Source organism: Ictidomys tridecemlineatus, chromosome 6 (assembly GCF_052094955.1).
Source record: "Ictidomys tridecemlineatus isolate mIctTri1 chromosome 6, mIctTri1.hap1, whole genome shotgun sequence".
Lineage (NCBI taxonomy): Eukaryota > Metazoa > Chordata > Mammalia > Rodentia > Sciuridae > Ictidomys > Ictidomys tridecemlineatus.
In genome coordinates, this window is record NC_135482.1 from 21702431 (window position 1) to 21726177 (window position 23747).

At 35.2% G+C, this 23747-nt stretch overlaps 1 long non-coding RNA gene across 4 annotated transcripts in view; it reads right to left on the bottom strand.

Annotated features, from left to right (window-relative positions):
- Positions 1 to 23747, bottom strand: part of LOC110597857 (uncharacterized) — a 95617-nt gene that overhangs the window by 25339 nt on the left and 46531 nt on the right. For all 4 annotated transcript variants that reach the window (XR_013440378.1, XR_013440379.1, XR_013440377.1 and 1 more), the window contains 3 exons: positions 11842 to 11932; positions 8674 to 8811; positions 6592 to 6804 (listed from right to left, as the gene is read on the bottom strand). This is a non-coding gene — a long non-coding RNA (uncharacterized LOC110597857). The remainder of the gene's footprint in view (positions 1 to 6591; positions 6805 to 8673; positions 8812 to 11841; positions 11933 to 23747) is intronic.

The window sequence follows — 23747 nt, forward strand, 5'->3', positions numbered from 1 at the left end:
ATGTGTTTTCAAATTTAATATTTTAATTAAAATTAATATTTAATGAATTAGTTCTGTCTCTTTACAAACATAAACTAAATGGATAATTTTGACTAGATTTTCTAATCAGTTAATAAAAACTAATTTATTGGTGAATAATAAGTGGCTAACTAGTGATGGACAGGTTCAGGGGGAGCGTTCTTAGGTATAAAGTTAATGCTAAAGTGAAGGAGAAAACCAGACCACCATTTTTTAAAAAAATATTTTTTAGTTGTCAATGAATCTTTATTTTTATTTGTTTATATGTGGTGCTAAAAATCGAACCCAGTGCCCCACACATGCTAGGCAAGCGCTGTACTACTGAGCTATAACCTTAGCCCTGGGCCACTTTTAAAAGCATTCTGTAATAGACTGGGGAGAAATTTAGGATGCATCTGCCTATCTATGCACCTATCTATCCATCTCAATTTCTTTTCCTCCTCAGATTCTGAAGTTGAAAATTATTTCTTAATGTGACCTCTGGTCTCCATAATGAAATATTGGGTTTAATGTCCACAGTTTTATTTTAATGGTAATAGAAGCTTTCAATCTGACTTAACAAACATTTCCTTAGTTCCCACTATGTATCAGGAACCTTCCAAAACCCCTGTGGGTGGATTCAGAGATGACTTTAGACTGATCACACTCCTCGGAGCCAATTTTGGAGAGTTTACAAACCAATAGAATTATTTTCATGATATTACCAAGTGCAAATTTATCTGTCAATTCCAAATTTCTGAACCTCCTGGGTTAATTTCACAGAGCTTACTTTTTGCCTAACTCAGCAGAGTTCCTTTGTTCTCATAATAATTTAGGAAATGAGAACAAAAATTCCTTTACCAAGTAGCATCTCTTTCTCACCTTGCAGTAAACTGTACAATTTGTGTTCTTTTTTCATATTTATATAAAAGGTTTTTTCCCACATACTCTTTAAATGTATTCAGCTTAAACCGGACAGTTACCTATGACACAGAAACTTAATAGATGCTGCACCTATTAGACCCAATTTTGAGAGCAGCCACTATAAAATGCAGAGGCAAATTTAATAATGGATTGTCAGACTATATTCAACAATGAAATGTTGTGCCATGAGGCAAAAACACCTCTAACTTGAAGAGTCTGTTAAACAGAATTATTTATTAATTTTAAATGAAAGAGGTAAGCACAAATACTTTTAAAGACAATCATTTTAAAAGCCCAATAACTAGTGGTCAATAAACTGAATGACTCAGATTTGAGGAGGAAAAATTCTTGTCTCCATGAATTGAGCCATCTGAGTGAAGTTAATGGCATGGGTGTAACAGAGAATATTCCCAGGCTCCTAACTACTTCTTTTACTTCCTCCAGAGCAAATTAGGAGAAGGTTCATTTTATCATTATAGTTCCTGACTTTCAGTAAATTTCTTTGCTCAGGAAAGGGATTAAAGTCATCTTTTAGAAATTTTGTTCCTATAGTCATCAAATTTTAGCAAGAGGGAATGCTACAGATATCACAAGGGCAGATTTGGTGAAAGAAGGGCTTAAAATGTTACCAGCTTCCAACCCAGCAGCTAGACTACTGATTGACCACCTGACTTCAGGGAAGTTGTTCTCCACTCAATTGCAGTTTCTGGTCCATAAAACATGGCTCACAGACTCATCTCACTTGGTCTCAGGGAGTACATGGAATATAGGAGGTGCTCGATAAAAACTTATTGAAGCTGGCGGCAGGTCAGTCAGTGATGGCTTCAGAGATGCTAAGCTGAAGACACTTTAGTAAGGATATGTTTTTAAGCACATCACCAGATTGCAGAGTATAGCTGGTGTATCTACAGGTTTTGTATACATGAATTCAACCAACCAAGGATTGAAAACATTTAAAAATGAAAAAATATTTGTCTGTACTAAACAAGTATAGACTTTTTTTTTCTTTAATCTCTGAACAATACAGTATAAGAACTATTTATGCAACATCTACTTTGTCTTAGGTATTATAAGTAATATAGAGATGATTTAAAATATACAGAAAGTGTAGGTTATATGCAAATATAATGTCGTTTTATATAAAGGACTTGAGCATCCATGGATTTTGGTATCCCTGGTGGTCCTGGAACCAATCCCCCATGGATACCAAGGGATCACTATACTGTGTTCGCTTGGTGTGATAATTTGAATATAAATAGCATAGGATATATCAAGTAGGCCACACATCACCACACCACAGTGGGCCACCTTCCAACTCACTCAAAAACTAATACTAGGAACTAGCCTTCCCAGTTAAGACAGAAAGTTAACATTGGGACATTTGTCGTTTCTAGATTATTTAAAAGACTTTATCAAACAAATCACAAGAAAAAAATTCACTTGGTCAATACTAAGCAAATAATTTTTTCTAGAATTATTATCTGTTAAAGAGAATAACATCTTAAAAAATTATAGGTGAGTATTTTTTTTAATATGAAAAAAAACCCTGAAAATCCATAAGACTTCCACTTGCTATCTCTCTTTGGTTCAGCAAAATAAAATTGCTCTAAATTTTTGTGGAATTAAATTTCTGACTCATAATATGTAATAAATAAAACAATGTACTATAAATAAAATGATATCATTGGTCTTTTAAAAAAACAGTTTGTTTTTTAAACAAAGGGACTCCAGCCAAAATATGTGGTCCATGAAAATATCAAATGGATTAATCTTGGCTTATTAATGGCAAAAAATGTTATTTCACAACAATAAGGGAAATGTCAGGTCTGGGATTGGGTGGATTAGAGGGGAACCAATTGCCAGAAGACAAAGGCAACATAAAGGAATAAAAATGTCTTCAAAGCACACAAAAGCAAAACAAATGATTAGATTTGGGACTTGGCAAAATATGATCTTATTTTCCTTTGCTTTTTCACCAACAATTTTTTCTTTCTGCACTAAGACAATATGAATTTCGCCTTCCAGAGACATGATTCTCTTTTATGAAAAAGAATGTTGATAATTAATAACAATATAGTATAGGAGATTATCTGTAGTTTAGCACATTGGCTTTTTATGCTTAGAGAATGTTGCTAGAGTTGCAACAAATGTTCATACTGAAAATCATTTTAATTAGTTCTCATAAGAGGTAGAACAAGATTATTCTAAATTGGAGAAGATTCTTGAATTGTATCTGAAGAATTAATAGTGCTTTCATCAAAGATGAAATGCAGTTAATAGTGCATATAGCAGTCACGGGTTTTTTTTTTTTTTAGTAAAGATTAACTTTATTAAGAGAACAATTGGAGCAAATGAATTTTTTAAAGTTCGACAATTCACTATGCCAAAACTAAAGCTGATGATCTATACTTTATCAGACAATGTACAGAACATATTTGTTTATAGTTTATGAGGAATACTTGTTTCACAATTAAGAATTAGGAAATTATCCTTATAGCAAATAGATCTTAGTTAAACATATTATTAATTTATGCTTCAAGGTATTATCCAGCTCTCTAGAGGATGCCAGTCACTTTGGCAAGTGTGTATAATTTCAGTCTATCTCTCCCAAGTATTTCATCTTTTGACTTTCCTTATAGTCCTACAGAGGAAGCCTATCTTTCAGAAGGGTGTTGAAAGCATACATGAAAAGCTTGTGTAAAAAAATAAACTATAGCACCTCAGGCTTCTTAATTTTTACACTATAATACCTTGGACTTTTCTACCTTGACACATTCAGAGCGAATTCTTTGATGAAAAGAGAGAGAAATAAATTACAGATGGAATGAAGAGAATCTTTATTACCATTTTAATAGTTCATAGACACATGAAAGGAAGATGCATTCACTGTGTGGTGGGACCTAAAACTAAAAAGATTCACTGACTTAGTAATAATAAAAAATAGTATGATATGAAAAAATGAAAACCATTTTTTGAAGCAGTGTGAATATGCAAACTCTTCACAAATGCTCCAAGATAATTTAAGAAACAGAAATAAAACTAAACCATTAAGTACCATTGCAAATAATTAGACTTTGCTTCTCCTCTAACAATTTTTGAACCTAATGAAAAAGGGGAATACATCCAGAGATGATTAGAGATCCTGGGGAATAAAATTCCAGACATCAGAAATAATCAACTTTCAGGTACTGGTTCATAAGCAACTTCAATAAAACATGCATTTTTCAGGAGCCATTGTATACATTTAACATTGATATAATATTCAGTTTAGGTTGTTGTCATTGGTTTGGAATAGAGATGTCATTACTATTTATTCCTAACTTCTTCAGTACATTCCTAGATCATTTTTTATGGAGAGCAAATATTTCCAGTTATGCAGAGGTTGTGGGACTGGTTTTGATGTTTTATGGGGTAGGGGAATGGTTCTTGGGTTCCCTCCCTACAGGCTCCCAATAATATTCACATTATTTCTAGATTCTCTGCCACAGAGACACTCTTGTCAGAGCTATGGTCCTTCTAAAGTAGCATATCACCAGACGTGCAAAAATGAAAATTAAAATAGGAGGGTTTTTTATTATTATTATTTGAATGACACAGAATCTGCTCAATGTTTGCATTTAAATTGGACAGACTAATTCCAATCTGGCTTTTAATTTCTGAAAGGTTAATCACCCTAACAAAGGTCAATCAAACTTTAATCTTCAATAAAATTGCTACAACCCAATCACCTACAGGACACTTATTATATTCCCATTTCCATGAGAAAGAATGCATTCTATTCATTAAACATCACTAATCTTCTAACTCTTTACATTAGCACATTTTACCAAAAAAAAAAATATATTAATTCCTTTGAAACTCTAACAAGAGTTCATTTCCACACATCTCAGGAGGTAATCCTGTTTTTTTTTAAAAATGGGACATTAGCTGTGAACGAATTTCTTGGCCCTTTTTAATCCTCATAGACCTTTGATACTCCACCAGGGTTCTAAAACTCGCCAATCTCAGTTACACAAAATATTATGGAAGTTTAGCTTAAAAAAACAATATATTATTTTAGGAACTTAATCCTCCGTGTCTCTGTGACTGCCATTCATCTGCTTGTTTCTGTCCCTGATGTTTACTGTGTACAAAAGTTATTGATTAGGAGAAAGTAAATGTTAACCGTATTTGAATCACAGTAGAAATCTTAAAATCATTAATTCACTCACTTAATGAATATATATATATATTGACTGCCTATCTAATGACCAATACTGGGTGGAAGAAGAATCCAAGTTATAAAAGGAGTCTCTTTCATGAAAATAACATACTCCTATGAAAATTACATCCACCATGTAATAACAAAGCTTCCACTTTTAGTTTTTCTCATCAGCGTCATTAAATTTTAGGGACGACCGAAAAGATGCCAAGACAAATTTTAAACCAAGGTTTGATAAACAGCATTTAATACTATCCAGACACTTAAAGGTTTTAATTCCATAAAATCATTCATTTTTAAAGTTTACGAATGGGAAATTTTGATGTCAAAATTTAAAATCAATATATTGAGCTGATCAGGTCTCTTGTGATTAGGAATAAAACTATGAGAAAGTATAAATGAGCTGATTTAAAACATATATGCTATGCATTAGTGTGTTTCAAAATGCTATTATGTAAGGTTTAAAAACTGCTATTTAAAAAAGACACAAAAGACAATTGTAATGGTCAAAGGACTATTTACTTCTTTTTGCCATGATATCCTGGCCTGGATGCACAAAGGGAAGGTAAAAGAACTTTAATGTACGTCCCCAATATTGCAAATTGGTCACCATGATATTACAGTGGTGGTGTGACACAGCATAAATGACCCAAACTTGCCCTCTGCATGTTTTTTTAAGACCCCCTCCTCCCTCTTTTTACTTGGATGAAGGGCTCAGACATATACTCACAGAGACACATGCCTCTCCTCATCCATATGCATGCTCATTAATTAGCAATATGTGAAGGCTATAATTTGGGAAACACCCCAGAGCTTGAATATTCAATCAAGCAAAGCAGATCATTTCACAGACCATGGTGAAATGAAAATACAGGTATAACAATCAAAGGCCAGACAGAGAGCAGCAACAATGTCAAGAATACCCGTCTTCATAAATGTTGTAAAAAAGCTTCAATCACTTTATGATTTCAGTCAAAACCCGGACCCCGCTGCCCCCCACTTTGAGCACCTCTTGAAACTAAAATAGAACCTCTACATATTCTATAACCGCAGCTGCCTTTTTTTTTTTTTTCCTTTGCTGTAACTGGGTTGACACACAAAATAAAACAACATCTTTCACATTGCGGAACAAAATAAATCCAGTGCTACACAACGTAAGTGTTCAATTAATATTTGTGACCCCATCGTAATTCTGAAAACGGACAAAGATTAGCTAGACATAACAAGAGGTAAAATATTGTTTTATATTCCATTCTCAGTATCAAAAGCTGTTTAGTTTTATTCCTGTATTTCTGGATTTGGGGGGAAAAACCCCCAAGGCTTTCAGAGAATATGTTGTAAATGCTTAACAAACATAATGGATCTTTTTTTTTTTAATGAATCATTTTGGTCAGGAAACAAAAAAGTCCACCACATGAAATAAAAATCTTAATAAGAAAACCCAGGATGTGAAATTATAAGACACATACCTTTGCCTTCCAAGTTTGCAGTTTCTCATCTTGCTTACACCGCTTTGCCGTTCAGCCTTGAGCAAAAGTCGACTCCTTGTCCCTGTGTCCCTTATAATCTTCATGACAATGCCATCATATCACTGGTAAATTTTCCAGTTAAACTTTACCAATGTAGAAACAACTTTGTTAATTATGATATTAACCAGCTGGAGTGTGCCATCAGTCACCCCACTGTAAGGAAGCCAGACAGAGAGACATCTCATCCTTGCAACCAGAGCAGACAGATAGATTTTGTTCCTTTCTCATACGTGTCACAGATTCCATCCCTTCTGACCCTCTCCTCAGCCATCCACTGTCAAATTTAGCTTCCGCGAGCTCCCAGCTTCCCTTTATCCCTGCCTCAGATCTGAAACCCCTGGTTATCAGGAAGACGCGCGTCACTGGCTGTCTGGAAGCAGGAAAGCAATCAGGTGAATACTACTTATTATCTCGCATTGCTTTCCGAGGAGTGACAAGATTGATTTAGGACCAAGAACACATTCAGATTTCAGACCTGTAGTTCTTAGTGTTTTAAGTTCAGGCAAGAGGGTATATGCAAAGTTGTAGCAGGGAGAACTTCAACCCCAATGATAGGGCTAGGAGATTCTAGAAATTAAGAAGGGCATAAAAAAAAAATCTGAGCTCATTTTTCAGGTGCACTTCTATTTTCGTTTCTACCTGGAGAATCCACCTTCCTGGCTGGGTAGCCTTAAGTCAACCCCAGGAAGCAATATTTGGGCTTAAAAGTTGTCTCTGCCCATCCCTTTTCCATATGAGGACATTTCTGTAACAGAAGGTTCTAAGTCCCCACCTTGGTTTCTTTAGTCTAAAGACCTGAGAAGATAAATTCATGTTTTTAGATATAAGCTAGGCTTGTGCAATACAAATAAGAGGATACTTCCATTCTGTCAAGAAAAAATAAAAGGGTTTCTAAAATCTCACCAGAATTGGATGAGATGGGAAAATATGGATTCGGGAATTCTAAGAAATTTTAAATCATATCTATAATGATCTAGGTATCTTTGCGAGAATAAGACACTCTTTATCCTTCACCCTCTTGGGCTGATGTTAAAAAATGAGTCATATTCCATATTCCAAAACAACAAAAAAGCTGGAAATGTCAGAGGATATTAGTACATTTTGGCACAATATCAAAGACAAACAATCTTTGTGACTTTTAGTAAAGCTCTATTTGGGAATGAGCTGTTTCTATTACGTTTGCTATCACAGTTTTGGCAACTGCCAAGGGGCCAGGCACATAGTAGTTACTCAAGAAATATATATGAATACCCAAACACAAATACTAATATTAAACATACCATCTTCCTCAAAGCCCAATTTACCTCCCCTCAAAATTAAGTAATGCAAATATTCATTCTTAAGGTATGGTTCACAACATAGTAATTATTTATGTAATATTTATTCAAAAGTATATCTTTAAAATACTAGAAAGACCATTCCCAGAAAAGAAAAAAAAATGTTAAAAAGGACATTTCTCAAGAACTCAAATTAAAGGTTTCAATTATGTCCCAATGAAAATGATTGTAGCTCAGGAAGTTTAAATGAGTCAAAAAGATCTTTACTCTGACTGAAAATACTTTCTCCTAGAAAATTCAAAGAGAATAATATATACTGCATACGCAAGGTTTTTCATTGCAGTAGAATCTATGAAAGAAAATAGGAAGAATTTAATATCCCCCAAATAAATAAATAAACTTTGGCAATTGTAGGCAGCCGTTATATGATAATGAGGAAGATTGAAAAAAATCAATATACTGAATGAAAAAACGAAAATACAAAATGTTCAAATATTGATTATTGAGTACATTTGAACATCATAATTGGATGTACAGTTGCACCTCAGTATTCATAAAAGGTTCCAGGATCCCCTTGGATGCCAACTCTAAAGGATGCTCACATTCCTTATTTAACATGACATGGTAATTGCACAGAATGTATACACATCCTCCTATGTACTTTGAATCATATCTAGATTTCAACATACCTACTATGTGAAGTTGTTATACTTTAGTTGAATAATAATAAGAAAAATGTCTGTACCTGTTCTGTCTCCATATAATTTTTTCCTGGATATTTTCAATCTGCCATTGGTTGAATACATAAAAATAGGACTCACTAATAGAGCTGACCACAGCAAGTACGATTATCAGTCTCAAACAGTAGAGCATAAGACTCCAACTACAAAATGGGAAAAAACAATAGTGATACCTACCTTAGAGGAATTTGGTATTAAGGCAAATAATACATATATAATCCTTTGCAATATTTACTGACTTATGGTAAATAATCATTATATAGCTTAGTTATTACTTTTATAATAATCACCATATCAAAAACTCTGACATGTCTTTATTTTTCTATAAAATAGCCCAAAAGTCACTGAATTAAATGAAGTAGGTTGAAACAAAGAAAACTCAGTGTTTCAAAACCAAAGGACCAGGCATTGAAATGATCTAGAGGGCAAAACTGGTTTGTAAAATAACAGCAGCAATAAAAATAAACAAAAGATAATGAAACCTCAATTACAAATTATAATCTGTATGAGACTTATAAGACTTTTTTAATTTTTTAAGACTTACAGGTCTTATTAAAGAAGCTTCCCATGTTGACTTCTCTATGGCCACTTTGTATGACTATAAAGATGAAGAGCTGTCAGCACATGGAGATTATGATAGGAGAATGAACCTAGAGAAATTGGCATCATCTGAGAAATCTCAAGTGTTCTTATTTGGGCACTCTTATTCTTGTTTTCCAGTGTGGGCACTTGCTGCTTTCTGCTTCCCGTGACCACAAAACCCAATTCAGAACTGTCACCTAAGAATGCTTTTCCTCGAGGGTACACAAGTTGCCACACATCAGAATTGGGTGTGGATAACATAAATGCAATGCGTAAGTGTGGACTACTTTAAAGGTTGAAGCAGTCAGTGAGGACAAGGCAATCTGGATTTCAGAACCCTCTCCCTGGAGAAGAATCATTTGGGATCCAGACAAACCATGAAGCCTGAATCTCTGCTGCAGATGACGCCATAAACTTTCTTTCATTGGCTCTTATGACAGTCCTTCCTTTCCCTCTGATCACTTGAATATGTTTAATTAAGTCTCATATGTATATTAATTTCAGACTCCAGCCTGCAAGTTGAAGAATTGAATGCCTGCTATTCCCTTCTCTGTTGTGTCTTGGTCTCAGGAGTCAGACATTCTGCCTCCATTCCATGCACAGCTCCTGTCTTATTAACTCTGAGACTTGGGGCAAGTTATTAAACCTCATTAGGACTGTTATCATCAACATCATGTAACACTGTTATGAAGATCATGCATAACTAAGCGCATAGTAGGTATCTAATATATGCTCTGACACTACCAGAGGAGCACTAGAATCTGATGCCGCAGAATAATATGGACAAGGATCCTAGCTGCAGCACTACTTAACAGTAAATGATTGAAAATAATCTAAAAAAGCCAACTAAGGTAACTGATTCAATAAGGTGTATTATAACCATACTGTGGAACACCATACGATCATTAAAATGAGTGGACCAGAAATATTGATATGAAGTAATTTACAGGATACATTTTAAGGAAAAGAAGAATGGCACTGAATCACATGTACAGTGAATTATCCTTCTGTTCAACAAGGATTTTGTACATAATGTTTGTATATTTAGAGAAAAATCTCTAAAAAATACCTAAGGAACCACTCACAATGCTTGCTTTAGTAGGAAAATTTGGGCCGAGGGAACAGGAGGGGAAAGAGAACTATTCTTTACAGTATAAACTTTACAGTCATATAAATAATACAACATTAGCAAATTTTACAACTTAAAAAAAATCATTCCCCCTACTCGAATTTGCAGTCTATTTTGGTCTTTTATAAAAAGCTTCAGAAACTCTCCACTTTCCCATACTGATGGGCACGATCCACCAGCTGGTGTCTGTCCAGATGGTCAGCTATGCACACGGTACTGTTTTTCTGTACCATAATACCTCATAACTACCTTTTCCTTTCTATTCTCGTTTCAATACTACTTTCAATACCATTTGTTGCATGAGTTCGTTTTCCTCCTCCAGTAGATGTCAAAATATTGATATGCCTGCAGCATCTCCTTTTTCAAAGGTGGCTTCCTTAAAAAGGATTTGATTCAGTGCAAGAGAGAAACTGCATTCCTACGTTCTGTGCAATTCTAGAGTCATCTCAAGTAAGGAGTCCTTTCTCATGTTACAAATGTCCAAATATTTGTCCTCAGAGAAAGGCAATTAAAGTCCTCCAGAAGCCAACAGGATGTCCTGACGACGGACTTCTAATCGGACCAATGATGTCACACAGCACATACTCCACATACATATTAAACTGTGAGTTGAAAAGCTGAAAGTCTGATGTGGGCTTAAAACTTAGGGCATTACTTGTCTTTTCAAATGTGCAAATTTTGACAACTTATTGCTCATTGCAAATACTATGTAAACAAATGTCAACTGATATCTTCATAGAAATCTTTCAAGGGTTACATTTTCTCTTCCCATGTAAAATAAATAGTCTTTCCTAATTTTGGAAGTTGCAGTTACTAATCACAGACTACCTTGGGCATGATCCCAAATGCCTGGATTTACCAGAGGGTAAGGAGTTTAAGCAACCTGTTGCTTCGTCTGTAAAACAGCATAAACTTATAAGGGAAAGATGAAGGTTAAATGCCTTATCTGTTGACTAGGCAAAATGGTAACACTTTGGGAAACATAAGGTAACAAACAGGTGTTCTCATGGGCAGGAGCGTCACTGTCATCATCATTAATTCCAGACACTACTAGTTGGTCAGTCACAGCTGCAGAGTATGAAAAACTGCTGGTTCTTTCCATTTATCAATTTTTCTTTTCCTGAGCAAATGTTATCCATGAAATGCACACAGGTCCATATAGCCATTGGCTATCCTTATCTTATATACCAGCAATTCTCAGGCTTTAATGATCACGTAAAATACCAGGGGATCTTGTTAAAATGCAGATTTTGATTCAGTAAGGCTGAGGTGGAGCTTGATATTCTTTATTTCTGCCAAGCTTGCATGTGACGCTACTGCTGCGGGTGATGAAGTACCGAGGTTGAATCCCACCACGGACATTACGGAGAGTGAGAATGACATGCCCAGTAATGAGCGCAACGAATATTAAACCATATACTTCTGCATGACCAAATTATAATTTTTTCTCTCTATTACTCACCTTGAACAATTGAACAACATTTAACATTTCTCAGTCCTGAGATAAAATGTGAATGTGCAATCAGGGTACAATTTCTTTCCTGTGTTAACTCCTGGTAGATACAAAAGAAAAAAAAACAAATAATTATGTAATTTTTAATAAAAAGAAGTATCACATTCACAAAAGTGTTCTAAAAGTGAACATGCAATGATTTGAACCTGGAGATACTTTAAAAAAATAAAAGCTGTTATTTTCTTTCTTGTCATAACACAAGTTTACAGTCATAGTTTATTTTCACTCTGTTTGGCCCTAAAACAAAATAAGGTATTAACAAAATCCTTTTTCCTGTGAACTGTGCGCTTCTCTTATGCAACTAAATATTCATGTCTGTTTCTTACAGAGCTACCTAAAGCTAAAGGTTTAATCAGTAAGAGCATTGTACCTTCAGTAAGCTGGTACAGCCTAGCTCCTAATAATTCTGGAAGCATTTGCTAAGCTTTCATAACTATTTCCATTGCCATGAGCTAATTCCCTTGATTTGCTTGAGGTTAATTGTTGAAAAAATAATAGAATTTGAATATAGGAAAATAATACTCTAAATTCAAAAGCCCAACATCAGGCAAAAGCTTACTGGAGGGTATATGGTTTAACTGAACGCTTTGTTTTCATTTTGTTTTTCTGGCTTTTTTTACCCACTGAAATCCATGATAAGAAAACATTTACAGCATAACCAAGTACCACACACACTCCAAATCTATTTGAGAAAAATGTATTCATGAAATAATACTAAGCCTCATTACATGCAGTACATTCTAAAATTTCTAACTTCCTCCTCCTCCCCCTCCTCCTCCCCCTCCTCCTCCCCCTCCTCCTCCCCCTCCTCCTCCTCCTCCTCCTCCTCCTCCTCCTCCTCCTCCTCCTCCTCCTCCTCCTCCTCCTCCTCCTTGTGCTGGTCATGATCTATATGCTAAGCTGATTTTGTGATTTACAAATTGATCACTCAAACTTCTGGTTTTGAAATAACACATTCCTGGGCAAATTCCGGGAATGGATGCTGGTTCTCTGAAAGTTTGTGGGTATAAAATATGTTCAGGTTCTCAATGTGACAGCCATAGATCAAAAGGAATGGTGAATGAGCCTGAGCCAGCACATTTTAGTGGGATGTACTAACTAGAAATGATCATTTCCACTAGTGCAACCCATAAATGTTTTCTTCTGTTCCTTCTCTGGAGATAAACATTAGAAAATCAACCTTCACATTTAGGTAGAATGATGGAAATGAATTTAATCACCCAATTACTATTAGGAAAGAATAAGAAAGCAAGTTAAGAATGAATTAGGTAGGAATTGTTGAACACAAAAAAAAATGTGCAGAAAGCAATTTATCATCTTTTAAATAAATTCTCATGCTGTAAGCTGCATGCACCTGAGAATTATATCAATGGACCAAATAGGTGTTATTCTACTCAGACTGGAAATTTGGAGATGGGCAAGTCATAAGAAAGCACAGATACAAAATCAGAGGTCTAAGCTTTCATTGACCCATCCATGTGGCAAAGCCTATATCATGACTTTCAGAAGTTCAAGCAGCACAGAGTCTTATAGGCTAAGAGTATAAGCATTATGTTTTTCATTTTTATAGAAGAAACACATCCACCATGTGTGAGAGAAAACAAATAAGGTCAGGTAAATTAAATGACGTACACTGAAACCACCCATCTTTGATCTTTTCTCTCAAATTGAAGCATTGGTTGGCAGAATAAGTAAGTAAGCAAAACTACATTCCAGAGCGGGGAATAAAGAGGAATAAAGTGGACACAGGGGAGTAAAGCTATCTTTAGTGTTTCTCAGAGTAGTTCTGCCCAAAGAGGGACTAAGCAACCTTTCACATTTCCTTCCTGCAGTTATTCTCGGATTCCATATGGAAACTTCAAAAATAGTGATAAAAATCTCCCTAGTTCAGAGTGGAGTACCATGTGGGGGCTTGGGAGATACTTTTAAGTAGAAAAAAGTTAGGTAAGTATTTTTAAAATTGCAATATTATAGAGTTCTGTGAAGAATGAAATTCTTTATGTGTTCTATTTCTAAATGAGCCTAAGAAAAATGTGTATTTTGACAATTCACTAACTGTTATTAGTGTATTCAGCCTACATATGTTGGGTTAGAGTGTATGTTAAGTGTACTAGATGGTCACAGAGCATCTTCCTGCTCTCAGAGAGGAACTTTTGTGTAACTCCCTCAAGGACCTGTGGCTCCTAGGAAGCATCAATTTCTTGCTCAGCTGAAATTATTCTGACAGCTTTGACGTTAATGTGATCATCACCAGAACACGTTATACTTGAACTGAGAATTATATCAATGGACCAAATGATTCTTGGAGATTGAAAGTAAACATAAAATAATCCAAGTCTCCAAAACACTTGATTAGAATATCAAAGGTTAATCAAATAAAAACTTGATCTTTTCTGGCTCAATTTACCATAACTCTGTATTCTTTCATGTGGGCAAACAGTCTATACTGTTTTCTCAATTTTTCCACTTTTAGTTCACACATGAACATACACATTTCATTTTAAAGATATGTCTTGGAAAACAATAATATTGTAGCATACTATGTCCTAGACTGATTTCTCCACATAATTGGTTCTGATTTAAACTGATTTTTCTCTGCAGTGCAGGTATCTGCATTTCCACCAAAAAGATGAATATTGCCCAGAATTCTCTTTATATTATTGTGGTAGATTTTCTAAGTAGGTTTTATGCCTTTTCCTGCAATGCAGTCTATTAAAAATATCAGGCTATTATGTAATTCACTAAGTTGAAATGACCAACTGTTACCATTTTCTTTGCAAAGCTGACCCTACCCTATGAAATGCACATATACATTCACAGGCACATAGTAACACACTCTCAAGTTGGATGGTCTCTTTCAGAGCAATGTAATTAAATTGCTTTGGGGATTTTTCAAGGAAGTTTTACCATGCCAAACAAAGAAAGTTCAATCAAGAAATTGGGTTTTGTGCTTGAATTTTACAGGGGCAAATTTTATTTGTATGATTATTAATTTCTTTTAGGAGCACCAGCTAGAATTGGAGTTTGGAAGACTATGCATTAAGAAGAAAGATGAAACAGATGCAATACACAGTTAAGATCAAAGAACCCCATCAATTCATTCGGAGAGTCAAAATCCAGCTGAGCCTCGGAGCCCTGTCTGCATAATAACAAAGGTTGACTAAAACATAAGGATTAAACAGATGAGCTGTCTCCTGTGGAGGCATGGGAGGGGAGCCCCACTGAGACACATGGAAAGACACTTTGGAAGCTCACACCTGCTCCTCCCCAGCCAAACCTACAGGAGACCAAGATGGCCAGAGACAATCCACTAATGTCTGGAATTGCTAGCTTTACTAGAAAGGAATATATGTCTGATGGACATCTTTTTATTCATTAAGATATTTTTAGTTTAGGCAAATGACAAATTAATAAATCGCTTCCATTTTTCCAAGGTGACTTACCAAGTGCTTGACTTTCAAAATAAGAGAAAAAAAATAAACAGGGAAAAAAATGTTCTATGCCATGAAACAATATTGGGAGGATGCCTACTTCCCAAATATATTTTCCCAAATGAATAATGCTTTTGAGGCAATCTTGAAAAACATTGGTAAATTTAGTTTCATTTTGCATTCTCAGAAAATTATTATTTTTAATAGCATAAAGACAATTCCAATTTCTATGAAGACATTGCCAGGTTATACTCATTGCTATCCTAAATAATGTAACCTAGCCCTCTACAGTTAAAATACAGCACGGGGATGGGGGGGTGGGGGGTGGGCTGGGATGATAGCTCAGTGGTAGAGCACTTGCTTAGCACATGTCAGACCCTGAGTTTGATCCCCAGCATGGTGACGAATACAGCACCAGATTCAAATGCATTTAAAATTCTGGGCCTGTGAAAAAATGTCACATTTCTTCTTATGACCTTAGCACAATATTTATATTAAAGTTACTGATAAATTATTCTGAATATCAAAAGAATTTTATTTTAAGAAAACTGAAGTACTTTTTAAAAGTTAATCAAGTTGACGCTGAGGCAGGAGGATCGCAAGTTCAAAGATAGCCTCAGCAAGTTAGTTAGCTATCTCAAAATAGAAAATAAAAAGGGCTGCAGATGTAGATCAGAGATTAAGCACCCCTGGGTTGAATCTCTAGTACTGAAAAACAGAACACAATAAAAAATTATTAAGCCAACTGGACCAATTACAGACTTATTGGGGAAAAAATATGTGTTGTTGTTATTAGATTTCAAATAAAATCTGAAAACTAATTTTGATATGAATTAACTTTCTCAAGAATTGTTTGTCAGATAATTCAAATGTGCAATAAACAGATCCAAATAAGTAGCAAGCATTAGCTTTTGTTTCACTCACCAAAATGAATGAATTTGAAATGAGAGCGACAAAATCTCCTTGAAGTAGGACAAACTATAAAATATCAAGAAATGACTCTGTTGAAGTGAAGGCTTTGACCTGATCTTGCCAGAGTCTTAATGACACTATCATTCAACCCACACATTTTTGACAGAGTTGACTATGGATAAGGCACTATGAGGGATACAGAGAAGAATCACACATGAACCCTAGGAAACAATCCTAAACCTTGAGTGTGAATTTGTGAAGGAGATAAATGCTGTAGAAGTTGCCCATGGCCTTCATTGGAAGAGGTGAGATTTGACTTAGAATCTGAGAAGATCAAGACAGAGGTAGAAAGGAAGGAATTGGTTCTCCAAGCACAAGCCCTGAATCCAAAAATTTCATCGGATCATTTAATATATCAGTAATTCTGATTTATTTTTATGAGTGACTCCAAAGTTCAACTGCAAAATGTTATTATCCAAAACACACACATGTCTGTGTGCATGTATACACACACACACACTCTCTCTCTCTGTCTCACACACACACACACACACACACACACACACTTATTTTTAGAAGAACCTTACTCTGCTCTGATAATCAGTGCCCACTTTCAGAATTTCTCTCTCAATTATAACCACCCAGATAAATAAGAGTTTGTATGTGTAATCATCAGAGAAATTAGCACATCCTCACCCCACTGTATTCTGGAAAGAAGACAACTGGTAACTATTCCTGGAGTTTAAACTGATGGATTACTTCAAGGGTCAATTGCTAATACTTAGCTGTCTTTTTATTGCACCTGCTCTTTAACAACAAAAAAAGTGACTGTAGTTTAGCTCAGGCACTGATAGAATGTATGCATGCACACACATGCACATATAATCATTAATTTAAAGGAAAAAAGGAGACAATTTATAAGAACATCAGTAAGGGAAAAGGCACATCGAGGTACATACATTCTATGATAAACTATGCAACCATAATCTCAAATTTTTGAACAGTCTACATTATTGTGGAATAATGCTTAAGATAATTTAGTAGAGGGCTGGGGATGTGGCTCAAGTGGTAGCACGCTCGCCTGGCATGCGTGCCCGGGTTTGATCCTCAGCACCACATACAAACAAAGATGTTGTGTCCACCGAAAACTAAGAAATAATTATTCTCTCTCTCTCTCTCTCTCTCTCTCTCTCTCTCTCTCTCTCTCTCTCTCTCTCTCTCTTTAAAAAAAAGATAATTTAGTAGAAAAAGCAAATTGTACAAAAATATGTACAGAGTAATCCAATTTTTAATGAAAAAGGAGATATGTGTTTATATATGTATTTATAAATGCTTCATTGTTTCTAGAAAAAAATCTCAATTTAGAGCAGATATGGAGAACAGATTGACAAGGGAAGGTGTTCCCTTTTTAATTTACATTGATCTTTGCCACTTCAATTTCTTAACAATGAGCAACGACTCTAGTGTTAGAAAAGAAACTTTAAAAATTATATAAAAATTTAACTTTGAAGTAGTTAAAAATTTATATATAGTATTTGAAACATCCGTTAGATGTTGGCCAAGAATTTTAAATAACTTGGGAGAAGAGTGTCACTTGAAGAGGCTGTGAGGAGAAGCTAGCTTCCTTTTCCTTTGCTTAATTAATCCTCAAAATTTAATGCAATCACAGCCTGTAAAGATCATTCAGAAAAGTTAATGATGTACATATTGACTTCTATGATACGAAAAGCCTTCTGTTTTAATTAACCTATCAATATTACCATCTGAGGGAGGAGACTTTATATTCACATCTTTAAAGTGTAGAGTCTAACATAAATATATATATATATATATAAATTAGAATTCTTAGACTAAATTATGTAATTATGCTGCTTGATCCTTCATTACATGAATAAAACCACCGCCCTCATTCTTTGACTTAATGCTGTTATGTCACTTGTTCTCATAAAATATTATAACTCAAACAGGAAGCCATTGAATAGCAATTTAGTTTCAAAATGATGCTCAATAGATGTCATTTTACATCACTAACTTTACACTACCCAAAGACGGATATTTTTTTCTACACTCAACGTACCAGTTTTTAAAATAATGGACACAAAACTGATTTCTGAATTTGTTAAAAGTCAGAAAATTTCTTTGAGATTTTAAATATTACAGAAAAGAAGATAATTTTATCATAGAATCCTCTGTTGTTGGGTGAATTGATGCTGGTTATCATTTTTCAATTTTTGAGCAGTTGGTTTTAATCTAAACCAACTTCACTTCAATTTGAAGAAACGTAAGAGGAAAAGTACATTATAGAAGAGCTATAATGTGATATAAATTAAATCGAGTTTTCAAATATTTTAATAGCACCACAGATGCACACGTGCTCCTTGCTGGCTGCAGGTTACAGGGAAAGGTGCTGCTCACTCTGCTAGGCCTGCTCTGAGCTGGGGGGCAACAAGGAGAAAACCACTACTCAGGGCTCCAGAGAAGGAGCTGGCAAGCGGCAACCCCTTCATCTGCTATTTTAAATTAATTTAAAAGTCATTTTCTAATTTGTGGGAATACTTGAGCAAACATTAAGTTCTTGAATAAAAGCATTCTTCCCAAATACATAAATTAGAAAGTTCAAGAAAATGAAAAAAAAAAAACAGCCATCACTAAGGTTTTTCTCTAAATATATGATAAAAGGAAATAGTCAAGAGTTGTTGGAATCTTTTCTATATCGCTTAACCATAAATCTTTAAAAAAATGGGGGCTCATTTATCCATTGTATGAATGACCAAGGACTTTTAGAAACTCTTGGAATCCAAAGGGAAAAAAAAATCTTTGAGATTACTTTTTCTTTTTCCTGGGCTTTCTAAGTTCAAATATTGTTCAGTTTCACTGATGCTCTTTTTTTCCCTCCTGCCCAACACTTGGGACTTACTACTCTGCAGCCTTACAAAGTTACAAAGATTAGAGAGGCAAAAATATGTAAAGTTCCATGGCATGTATTAGTAGCTCAACAAACACTGGTTGTTATGAGCTTTATGCAGTTCCCCTATCAGAAAAATCCACTTATTAATATAACAAATATTACTGAACTTCTAGTAGATACCAGATGTTATGTTGAGTATAGTGCCAGGTGATGAGAATAGAAGATGAATAAATAGGCAGTGTCCCTAAAGCAGATGTGAAATGGTTTCCTTGTTTTAATGTTTTGTTTTTTGTTTTTTTTCAGAGAAAGTAATTCTATAATCTCCCCTGGCCATGTTTTCAAGTCTGCCAGAGCTTATTTCAACAAGTCTCAAAAAACAGTTTAAATACATTACGTCTATGACAGGTATACATTTAAAAAACATACATAATATTTTTCAGGTTATAAGGTAAGAGATAGTGAGTAGCAAGGCAGAATAATAAAAACATATAAACATTTGGTCCATTTTACACCTAATTCTAGAAAGCTTAGAGTGAAAAGGAAACCAGCTAAATTTTAAATTTAGATTGCTTAAATTATATCAGAAACAGACTGCTCCCCACAGACTGGATAATATTTCAAACTTAGTTACCATTGATTATGATTTACTTTTATTTTAACTTTGTTGAAAAATATCTTTCAATATAATTACTCTCACGCAGCACATTGAGATGTGTGGGGGGGGGCGGGGTTCAATGTCATAACTTTAGCTTTGAAAACAGTGACTATTTCATTTTTAGAAAGGGTTCATAAAACCTGCACCTTCAATGTACTGAAATATGTCTTTAATTCTTCACAGTTTGTGTAGCTACAGAACTTTTCATTTTTTTTCTCAAATTATGTCTCCTTCATCAACAATGGCTGAATTCATTAACTTCACTATTAATTCAAATCATTTTTTTCATTTTTGTATGCCCTAAGTTTGTCTCACTAAGATCAGCCCTCTCTCTGCCTGCCCCCCGTCTCTCTTCCATAAAATATAATCAATCTCTATTATAGTCATGAAAATGGTATTTGTCACTTTGCTGAGAGAAAAAAAATCAATATATCTTCCAAGGCTGAACAGGCATTTAATGCAATGAATTGAAGACCGTTAGAGAAATTTAGCTTGCCAAGAGTTTAGGACAAACTAATCGAAATCCAGAAAATTCACAGATGAGTTGGCTGATGAAATATACAGATATGCCATAGAAATTAATATTTGGGGCATTAGAATAACCTGTCTATTCCAATCCTGACAAGAAAATGGATTTAGACAGGCAAATCTCTAATGGGTCACCATTTTAAAAAACAAAAGTGAAATCCATGCATCATGAAATATGTCTTGAACATGGCTGATAAATAAGAAAAGCTTCATTTTTCTCTTTTTTTTTTTTGATAAAATGTAGTAGGTAGAGAGATAACTTTAGAGTTGCAAAAACTGAGAAGCCCGAAAAGGATTTTGTCATATAGAAATATGAGATGTTGTCATATAGAAATATTCTGGCTCTGAGTATTTGGGGGACTACAAATTACTGCAACAGTCAACCATAGAGCAAAAATAGTATTGAATTATGGAATCCAAAGCACATCTTTTGTCTCCTACTCAAACATGTGCCTTACCCTCTCCTTCCAGTATTTGCTGAGTTACCTTCTGTCAAGGGGAGCACTGGCCCCTGAACAATTTTTTGTTTATAGAGGAATCCTTCTAATTAGCAAATTCTCTGTCTTAAGCTAAACTCCACCTTTTTTTAAAAAAAAAAAACTGCCATTCTGTGGTTCCAATTTTACGTTAAAACAAGGTAAACTCAGTCTGTTCCTTTCCTCGGAATTGGCCCCTCCAGGGCTAATGGACAACTGTCATTTCTCCTGATACTTTTCTTTCCTGGACACACTTACTCTGTTCCTTCTCCCAGTTCTTCTAGCAAACATTTACCATAGCAAGTAGTTTTCACAAAATTCATGACGTTGTTTCCCTAAGACCTCCCGATTTACCAATTTCCCTGTTTCATTTTCATTACCAAAAAAGTAAGAAAACAGGTATGCTCCATAAAAACAAAGTCCTTTGGAGTCCTGTTTTACCGCCATTGGAAACTGTATTCTATATGTTAACTAAAGCCTCTGTACCCTTTGCTTTTTTTGTATTATCAATAAGCTATCTCCTTCCATTCTTTAGTCACGAAACTGGTTTTCAGAAATCAAAATATATGGCTTTGGATCTGCTCAAGATAGTCTTGTTGGTTTAGTTCATGTGTGTCCAACAGATACAATTACATCCCAGAGCATGAAATAATGCCCTTGGCTGGCCTGGAAGATCTAATAGATTCAGTGATCCGTCATTGCACATTGAATAGTTTTCAACTACAACACGAACATCTCTGTAGTTTCGATCATTCCACTCTTAATCCTGCTGTGATTAGGTATTTCACAAACTCATTAAACCATCACTCTTCATTTCCTACATGAGACAACGGAGGCACAGTGAGATTAATAACTTGTCCTGGGTCACACCATCAGCTATCCCGGAATCTGAATCCTGTATTCTTTTCACTATTACTTCCATGCAGTCCTTTTTAGGAAATTGAAAGATAATATGAAAAGGGGTGTGTGTGGAGGGGGTCAGAGTTCAGGGAGTTTCTAAGGAGACACCCTCTGGAATATTCATATTTGCCTTCATGAACACAAGTACAATTTCCTAAAGTTCAACTTTAAAAAAAAAAAAGCAAGAAAGAAAATGGAATATTAAAAACAAATATCCCCCAAAACTAAAGGTTAGTCCATCTACTTGACAATGGAAATGAGTCAGATAGATGGTAATATCTTAAATTTTTAAACATTTTTGACCATTTTGGTTTGTGTCCCTTGGAGAAAACATTCATGACAAGTGTTCGTTTCACTTACCAGATCTCAGGAAGCATCTCACTATATGATGAAAGATGGAGATTATTTCAACTAATCAATTCAAGCGACTGCCAATTTAGTGAAAATATCCTTCTCATGGGGTAACTAATAGTCCATGGAGACAAACTGTGGATAATCACTTCTTTGGATAATGGCATTATGATCATATAGTGTACCAGTCTTTTTAACTACTTTGAAAGTTCCTTCTCTTACTACATAACAGCATGTGATGCTGCGTCTTTATTTATACCAAAGCTGTGGAAACTGAATTCATTTTACAACTTGCTCAACTACAAAATAAACAAGTGACTCACCAAAATCACTTATTGGATGACATCAATGGAAACTGAATAACTTAATTTTTCTGTGGGCTTAATCTGCCCCACTCAGGCCTTTATGAATAGAATTTCTTTACATTTTCATCTGTCGTCATTACCCTCAGAAAATGCTTATTGTAGAAGTTGAACTAGAAGTTTGACCAAAGTCATAAAGTTGCTTTTATTTCTGAGATCACAGACCAAATCAAGTTAATCAATCATATTGCTTTGCACCTAACATCACAGATACTTATACTATCTCTTTACTAAATACATTTCCTCTTTTAGAAGATTCAGGGTATAAACAAGTATACATGTATATTTACTAATCCATCCTTTGTGTTAGGGGACAGACAGGAGGATGGTGGGAACAGGAGGTTAACGAATAACTCTATAAAATGGGCCCACTGTGCTGACTCCCACAAGCTCTCTTTGCCAAAAAGCAATTTACCTGCAGTCCTGCCTGGCCTAAGTGGACAGGATATATCACATCCCTCAGCAAACTACCTGTTACATGCAAGGAAATGCAAGCAGGAAATAATGCTGATAAGAGGAACCCAAGTTATTTGAAAGGAGAGGCATCTGTGACCCTTTTCACAGACCAGATTCCAGAAGATACAGATAATTCCTAACTATAAAACCTGTAAAATGATTAAGAATCCATTTAGAACCAGTCAGCATGGGCCAAGGTGACCTAGAGTTGTCATGACGATGGGGACTTGAAAGTCTGATGTCACTCTGCTGTCCTTCAAAAGTCAAGAGGTGGGCCTGGGCAGGACTCTCAGGGACACTTCCCTGGCACCCCCAATAAAACTGTAGTGCAGGAGAGGCACATTGTCTCTCTCCCTTTGAGAGTGTCCCCTTTCCCTTTTCCTTTAATAAACTCATTCCTGTTTCTCTGAGAGAAATGTCTGAGATTTTTCTGACTTTATTGCAAGAATCAGAGTTTGAAGAGTATCTTTACATGGCCTCAGTTTCCTGGAAGCCCTTAGCTCTGTAACATCTGGACTGGTAAATATACATACACCTCATTCATTTAACCAACACATCTTTATTGACCACCCACTATGCGTCTAACATTGTATTGACTGGTAGGGATTTGAAGACATGGAGCTTAACCTTCTTTGGGAAGCCATAGTCCAATGATTGAGTCATAAATGAACAGAAAATCTCTCTGTTATGGGGTAAAATATGGCATTAGAGAATCACTTAAATTCACATATATTACTAGCACCTAGTAGGCATTCAGTGAATACTCAATAATATTTTAAAAATAAGAATGAATCACCACTCTGCTAGAAACACCGATTGCATCAGACTAAGACACCTGCGCTGGGGCCTGAGAGAGAGATCAGGAGGCAATGTGAG